The sequence below is a fragment of the Camelina sativa genome, chromosome 12 (genome assembly GCF_000633955.1).
Source record: "Camelina sativa cultivar DH55 chromosome 12, Cs, whole genome shotgun sequence".
In the NCBI taxonomy this organism is placed as follows: domain Eukaryota; kingdom Viridiplantae; phylum Streptophyta; class Magnoliopsida; order Brassicales; family Brassicaceae; genus Camelina; species Camelina sativa.
The window spans coordinates 10,606,222-10,614,924 of record NC_025696.1 but is presented as its reverse complement, the minus strand read 5'-3'; the positions used below and the strand labels follow the sequence as shown (position 1 = coordinate 10,614,924).

At 36.8% G+C, this 8,703-nt stretch overlaps 2 long non-coding RNA genes across 2 annotated transcripts; one reads left to right on the top strand and one right to left on the bottom strand.

Annotated features, from left to right (window-relative positions):
• LOC104731221 lies at positions 5,542 to 6,269 on the bottom strand. Its single transcript, XR_758560.2, has 2 exons — positions 6,170 to 6,269; positions 5,542 to 6,081 (listed from the first exon to the last, which is right to left on the bottom strand). It is a non-coding gene; the product is annotated as an uncharacterized LOC104731221 (long non-coding RNA).
• Positions 7,353 to 8,703, top strand: LOC104731220. Its single transcript, XR_758559.2, has 3 exons — positions 7,353 to 7,534; positions 7,723 to 7,956; positions 8,254 to 8,703. It is a non-coding gene; the product is annotated as an uncharacterized LOC104731220 (long non-coding RNA).

Here is an 8,703-nt window from a genome sequence, read left to right as displayed (position 1 = left end):
AGGTGCATGCAGTGCATTTGAGGGCAGTTATGGAGAAGCTGCGGGAGCAGAAGTTGTTTGCTAAGTGGAGCAAGTACAGTTTTTAGCAGCGTGAGATGGGCTTTCTGGGTCACATTGTTTCTGCATAGTGAGTTTCTGTAGATCCGGAGAAGATTCAGGCTATCAGGGATTGGCCTAGACAACAGAATGTCACTAAGATCAGGAGTTTCCTTGGTTTGATAGGTTACTACAGGACCATGAGATGAAGTCTCTGGTAGGAGAGGTCAGTGCGTTGAGCTTGTGTGTGGTTCCTCGAGAACCATTGGGTTAGGAGGCGGCTTATGGAGCGGATCTTCTGAGCAGGGTGTGGTTGGCTCAGGAGAAGGACTTGGGGATGGTGAATGTCTCTAAGGATGTTGATTCAGAGTATCAGCTCTCAACTAATGGTACTATCTTGGTGCACGGTCGGATTTGTGTGCCCAAGGATGAGGATTTGAGATAGGAGATCTTGAGGGAGGCTCATGCGAGCATGTTTTTCTATTCATCCAGGAGCGACTAGGATGTACCGTGATCTCAAGAGGTACTATCATTAGGTCGGGATGAAGAAGGTTGTAGCTAGTTGGGTCGCGAGGTGCGACGTGTGTCAGCTGGTGAAGGCTGAGCATTAGGTTCCAAGCGGATTACTAAAGAGTCTACCCATTTCAGAGTGGAAGTGGGATATGATCACGATGGATTTTGTGGTAGGATTGCCAGTGTCACGAACTTTTGATGTTATTTGGGTCATTGTGGACCGGTTGACTAAGTCAGCATATTTTCTATCCATTAAGAAGATTGATGGAGCAGCGGTCTTGGCTAAGAAGTATGTGAGAGAGATAGTCAGATTGCATGGGGTGCCAGCGAGCATTGTGTTTGACAGGGATTCTAAGTTCACTTCGGTGTTCTGGAAGGTATTTCAGGCAGAGATGGGCACTAAGGTGCATATGAGTACAGCTTATCATCCCCAGACAGATGGACAGTCTGAGAGGACGATCCAGACGCTGGAGGATTTGTGTGTTGGATTGGGGTGGCCATTGGGCAGATCACCTGAACCTGGTAGAGTTTGCTTACAACAACAGTTATCAGGCAAGTATTAAGATGGCTCCTTATAAGGCTTTGTATGGGAGACCATGTCGTACGCCGTTATGTTGGACTCAGGTGGGGGAGAGGAGCATATATGGTGCGGATTTTGTTCAGGAGACGTCAGAGAAGATTCGGGTTCTGAGGCTGAACATGAGGGAGGCTCAGGATCGGCAGAAGAGCTATGCTGATAAGAGGAGAAAGGATCTTGAGTTTCAGGTTGACGATAGAGTGTACCTCAAGATGGCTATGTTGCGGGGTCCGAACAGGTCATTGTCAGAGACTAAGTTGAGTCCGAGGTACATGTGTCCGTGCAGAGTGGTTGAGCGGGTGGGACCAGTGGCATATCTGCTGGAGTTGCCTGAGGTTATGCGTGCGTTCCACAAGGTATTTCATGTGTCGACACACACAAAACTCCATGCCACACACAATTGACTAACTCACATAATCAATTCAAGCATGCAAATCCCAAACATCTACAGCACAAAGCCTAGTGAACCCAAACCTAGAACCGTAAGGGCTCTGATACCAAAATGAAACAACCCGACCCCTTTTTTTTTTTTAATAACTAAAAACAATATATAATTAAGCATCCCATACTACTTAATTAACCAACCCAAACCACAACTCAACATTAAACCAGCAATAACATTAAGGACAGCGGAAACATACCGATAATACAAAACCAACAAATCATCAATACAATAACATTCCTAACCATTCTATCTGGCAACCTACCATAACACTAACCAAGGTTCCAACAACATAACCAACAAATCCAATAACACACAAACGAGACCCTAGATCATCCTCCTCCTCATCGCCATGATTCCACGATCACACTTTTGCCTTTACCTGCACACCACAAACAACAATTGAGATGCGTAAGTATTATCATAAATACTTAGTGAGGCCGTCCTCCCATCTACTAGGTTATACACACAAGCATATGAGACCCTCATGTTTAAGCAAAACAAACAACACACAACAATACATCAAACCAGGAAAACAAGTCTCGGCTGAGACCAGTGTCGACCGATGCCTCACGGTGTCGATCGATACTACAAACAATGGTGTCGACCGATGCTAAACAGTGTCGACCGATGCCTCTTCTGCAGACACGATCTGCGCGAACACGAACGTCGAACTCCCCTTCCAAATCATCTCGAATCCGTCTCAAACTCACCCAATTACCTCGGAAATCACTGGGAATCACAAAAGCAACGAACCCAAGCAACAAAACAACACAAACAGCAAAGAAAACACCCAAACAAGAGAGATCTCATGCTTAGATCAACCATGGTCAAGCACTCACCTTATCAACTGATTATAACAACCAATACAACCAGTTGAGACCCTCCTAACGTCTGAAACAGCCCAGAAACGCCCTACAACAAGCCACACAACCAAAAACGACTTATAGCAAAACTGGACAGAAACATCAGAAAAGAACAGTCTCAAAGACGAAACCCTAAAATAAAAACCAACCGTTAACTATCAAATCGCTCCGGTGAAAAGCTACCCCTAGACGTCACGAAGCTTCCCACAAAATTTCAGCACGATCAGGCACCACACGAGACCACGATCTCAGTTACAATCTCCGATGGTCCCAACTCGCGTCTGAGAAAACGTGTCTCACGAAACTGCCAATAACTCATCGAGTTTAAATCCAAATCTACTTCTGTAAAAAGGCGAATGACGATGAAAGACTTGGGAATAAACCTACCAAATTTCATTACCTTTGAGAACGATTTGATATGCCGAAACTGTTTCCTCCCAAACCCTAACGATTCTGATCTTTCTCCTTTAATCTCCTTCACACCACAATAGGCTCTTTCCTCTCTCTCTATCTCTGAAAACGGCGACAAGACACCCTAAAACCCTTAATTTGTCGCTTCTCCACTTATAACACGATTTAGGGATTTTCCTTGAACCAAACCGAACCAAACAGCAATTAAAACGAACCGGACCAAACCAGAAAACATGGTGTCGATCGATACACCAAGGGTGTCGATCGACACCCACACCAAAACCTTAAAAATTCGTTCGCGGATGTTACAAGTCTATTAAGAACCCTGTTTCTAGAATCAATTAAGGATGACCCTCTAGAAGGAGACAGTTTAGGGAAGCTCGGCATTATGATCCCACCTCTAAGGAGTGAGGGTTACCGAGGCTTCACCAACTCTCTACTTACACCTTACCTAAGCTCAAAGACCTTTAAACTGCTAATCAACTACTTCTTGAAGTTCCCTCACATTAGCTTGAAGACTAGTGGCATTATGACTCTCACTCCAAGGAGGAGTGGTTACCACAACCTCTTTAAGTACTCTTCTACCAACCTTGGACCAACAACTACATGTGTAGTAACCGGTCATCAGAGCCATAGCACCCCTGCTCGATCTCTTGGCAACTCAGCTTTGCCAGTTTCACCTCCGCCCAGTCTTCGAAGTCTCAAGACAGTGGCTCCCTGCTCCTTTGACTTGCTCAAGGAGTCTGCATCGGTTGTCTTGATCTCACAAGCTCCATATTGCTCCTAAGCAAGTGGTCCACAGCTCTCAAGCTTTTCACATCGATTGCCTCTATCTACCCCTGTACTTTTATTGCTCTATACACTGTTTTAGCTTACCTTGTGCTGTACTTTAAACTATCTGGNAAAAAAAAAAAAAAAAAAAAAAAAAAAAAAAAAAAAAAAAAAAAAAAAAAAAAAAAAAAAAAAAAAAAAAAAACGTATTAAGTTTATAATTAATTTAATTAGTATTAAGTTTCCAATTTTACAAAACAATCTTTTCTTCTATAATATAAAATAATAAACCAATCAAAATACAACAAAACGCCATGTCATATCATATTTATAAAATAAATCAAAATAAAAATAAAAAGACAAAACAAATTAAGAAAACAAATTCTGTAGATTTTTTAATAAGGAAATAATGTCAGTTTGGGTTTATAAAATAATGATTAGAGTGTAGATTTTACAATTAAACAAAATTATATGCCAGTTTGGATTTACAAAAAAAGTGATTAGGGTTTAGATTTTACAATTAAAAAAAATTATATGTCGGTTTGGGTTTACAAAATAGTAGAAGGGTTTTGATTTTATAATTAAACAAAATTATAAGTCGTTTGGATTTTCCAAAGAGTGGTTAAAGTTCAGATTTTACAATCAAACAAATTTATATGTCGGTTTGAGTTTATAAAAGAGTGGTTAGAGTTTAGATTTTATAATTAAAGAAAATTATATGTCGGTTTGGGTTTATAAAAGAGTGATTAAAGTTTAGATTTTGCAATTAAAGAAAATTGTATTTCAATATGTGTTTATAAAAAAATGATTAGGATTTAAATTATACAATTAAACAAAATTATATGTCCGTTTGGATTTATAAAAAATTAACTTTATAAACACAAACGGACATATAATTTTGTTTAATTGTGTAAATCCTATAATTAATATTTAGATTTACACATTTTTTCTTTAACTAATATTTTTTTTCTATAATTAATATAATTTTGTCTTGTTTCCTGAATTGTGTAAATCCTATAATTAATATTTAGATTTACACATATCCTATAATTAATATTTAGTTTGACACTTTAAGTAAAAAAAATATTAATTAAAGAAACAATGTGTAAATCTAAAGTTATAGAATTAATAATTTTAAAATTGAATGATATACATATTTTGTTTCTTTAATTAATATTTTTTTCATTAATTAAGTGGGGGTGTCTTGTTCGGTTCTTGAGCCAGCATAGGAAGTTTAAAGAAACGGTTTCCGTGTACATCGAAATGCACAACTCTGGAGTTCCTCCAAGTTCACATGCTATAACCTCAGTTTTGAGAGATTGTGGTAAGATAGAGAACGTGATTGATGGTAAATCGATTCATGCTCAGGTGCTTAAAAGTGGAGTTTGTGGCTGTGCATGTTTATGTTCAGACAGGTCTGGTGGGTTTGTATTCTAGACTTGGTTACATTGAGATGGCAACAAAGAGGGCGTTTGATGATATTGCTGAGAAGAACACAGTTTCGTGGAACTCGCTTTTACACGGGTATCTGGAAAGTGGGAACGTGGATGAAGCTCGCAGAGTCTTTGACAAGATTTCAGAGAAAGATGTTGTGTCATGGAATCTGATTATCTCGAGCTATGCCAAACAAGGTGACATGGGGAATGCATGCTCTTTGTTTCTGGCGATGCCTTTGAAAAGCCCAGCTTCTTGGAATATTTCGATTGACGGGTATGTCATATGTGAATTGCAAGGATATGAAACTAGCAAGAACCTATTTCGATACAATGTCTCAGAAGAATAGTGTTTCTTGGACTACAATTATTTCAGGGTACAAAAAATCGGGTACACGTGAGTGCGTATGGTATAAGCACTAGTAAAAACTTATCATATAGTTACTAATAATTTTGTAGTTATCTCATGATTTTTGTAGCAAAAAAAGATTAGTTACAAATTTGCGACCAAAAATGTTAGTAACTATTTGGTCGTAGCAAAGTTTTTCATCGTGACTAAGTGTCGCAAAGTGCTACAAATTAAAGACTACACAATTTGTAGGAAAATGCTAAAAAAAAATTAAAAACAAAAAAAAATTAATTAGAAAAAGAAATTAATAATAGTTTTTATTTGTTTCTTAAATTCATTATATTATATGTAGAATAAATATATATCTATACAACTATTGGAACGGAGAACAAAACGACGGTGGAGATGTACTATTGCGGCAGCGGAGCAACGGAGAACAAAACGACGGCGGCGGCCGAGATGTATTGGTGGTGAACTGGCGGAAGCTTCAAAACGTAGTGGTGGTGGTAAAAGGTGTGAGCATCTTCGGTGGTCCTTCACTTCCACCACCATCTCTGACGCCATCATTGACACAAGGGTCTTCAGATCCACCACCTCCGATGTCGTTGTTGACACTAGGGTCTTCAGATCCACCATCTCCGACATCGCCGTTGACATTGATTCTTCAGATATGTCGATGAAACCTAAAATACAAATCAAAGAAATAATTAAAACACATTAAGAAGGAGAGAGAGAAGGTGACAAACCAAAACAACAGCTCCGTAGACATACTCTGTGTTTCTAAACCTGAAATTACTTAGAAGAATCTGTTGAATCGACAATGGAAAGAGAGAAGATGAGAAAAAGAAAAACTAATTTTCTCAAAAGTGAAGGAAGACACGATGATTTCTGTCCCTTAGATTAAATTGAATCAATGGTGGATGATAAACCAAAGGACAATCCTTGCCATTTTTTATTAGCCAATGAGAAAATTCTTTTTTTTTTTGTTATAAAATTTTGGTAATTTGCTCTCATTTAATGTTATAATTTTGATATTGAGGGTTTAGGATCTAAAAAGTATTAGATTTGATTTTAAGTAAGACTTATAAGGCAAATATTTTACACTTATATTTTCATTATTTTAATTAATAGCAGATTGTTACACTTATATTTTCATTATTTTACATTTTTTTTTCATTACCTACAGCATGTTGTGTCACAAACTATGTCACAAATTTCCTACAGATTTAAATTGACACTTTCAGTAACTAAATACCCACATTTAGTGACATTTTAGCTACAATTTTTTTTCCCAACTTATTAGTCACTAAGTAGTAACAATCTGTAGTAATAGTTTCCTACAACTATTACCGTAACAAAATTCCGTAACTATATGAACATTTTTTACTAGTGAAGGGACGTCGACCGCACCATTCATTTAATGTCTTTTTAATAAGAATCCCAAAAGTTCTTTCTTTTAACAGTAAAACTGAAAACAAACCTCGGACCAATCTTAGCCACACAAACTACTCTCTCGTTTTGATGTATCATTCATTTCTTGACGTTGATGATGTATCTTGATTTGGTTTATCATTTTTATAATATTTTTCCATTAAACAGCACTTTCGTAAAACATAAATGAATTAGATACCAATTGAGTCTCCAATTGTTTATGTGCTTCACACTATCACCTTAAATTTTTTTTGTGTCTTCACGAAAGTTGTTTGACGTGTCGAATTTTCTTCACATCCAATAATTTTGTTCCCTATACAGTTTTATAGAATTGTTTGTCTCTCAAGTAATGATAATCTTCTAAAAATATGCATTAAGAAGCTGATATAAGCTTCTTTCCTTGTTTCCTGTAGTATGTTTGCCTTTCTTAACGCATTTGATATCAATAATACATCTTTCCATATCTATATATATATATATATATATATATTAGTAATACATATAGTGGCAGTGCAACGCAATTTCCAATTTATTTATAAGAATTAAACACAAATACACGTAAAAATGTGGACACTGGACAGGTAGTTTGCGACGATGAGAGGATTACAAACGGAAGAATCTGCAGACCCGATCGTTTACTTGCCTAGGATTCGTTCTGAGGTTTTCTCTTCTTCGCCGTCGTCTTCATCTCCGATCAATCTAGAGGTCAGAATCGTTTTTTATTTACTATTTACATTATTATTTTTTTTGGCAAATTACTATTTACATAATCATTCATGATTTTTAACTCTGTAAAATAATTTTACATTTAGTCCTCAAGTTTTGGGAATATTTTTTGACAAATACTCTTTGATATTTACATATGTAACCATCGATTTATGTCTTACAATTAGAAACAAAAAAAATCAGAGTAATAAAAGAGAAGCACCAAAGGTCCAAAAGTAGTAATCAGTGTAGGGAGTCCTGGACGGCTGGACCTGTAAGAGCAATGGTTAAACTTAGTTCCAACGTCGAAGAAACAATCAAGATCGTCGTGGATAAGTGTTGCGAAGAAGGACGAACATCTAAACTCGATCGAGATTCCGCTTTTGAATTGCATCAGTCACATTTCAGCATCCAGTTCCAGTGTAAGATATTAAAACTTATATATATAACATAACTCTATCTAAAAGTTAAAGCAGTTTTGTGTTTCAGTCTGATCACTTATTCACTTATGTGTATTAGATTGGTTAGGTTGGATTAAAATATCTATCCTATAATATATAGATTTGCTTTAAACTCTAGTGATCATGTGAAAAAAAGAATCACATAAGATATGAGTTAGCTTATACTAATAAAGAAAATGGTGATTTAAACCGATGATTTTAAATGTTTTTATTAATGAAGAAAAAAAACTTGAGCTATTAATTTGATGTACTTTTCAGGTTTGGAAAAAAGAGAAATAATAGAAGAATTAGGAAGTAGAAGCTTCTACATGAGAAAGAAAGCTCATGAACAAAATGATGGTTTGTTACCCGGAATCAGTGCCGGCCCGACATTAACAAGTGCCCTACGCAAAAAAAAAAAAATACCCTTTTTTGTGCTTTAGTTGCTTTAAAATTTTAAGTTTTCTATAAAAGCCCACAATTTTAAAGGCTTTTCACATATCTAACAAAAACAAAAGATATTTTACATATAAATATTTAGCTCTTATACATATCTCATCCAAAAAAAAAAGACCTTATTGTTTAAAAGATTTATATGTAAAAAGGCCTTCAAAATTAGAGGCCCGAAGCTTCCCCTGTGGGCCGGGCCAGCCCGGGATTGCAACGGTGAGAACTAGCCTTATTCCGTCGTCGAATTTGATCGGATCGTGCATCGCTCAGTTCATTGGG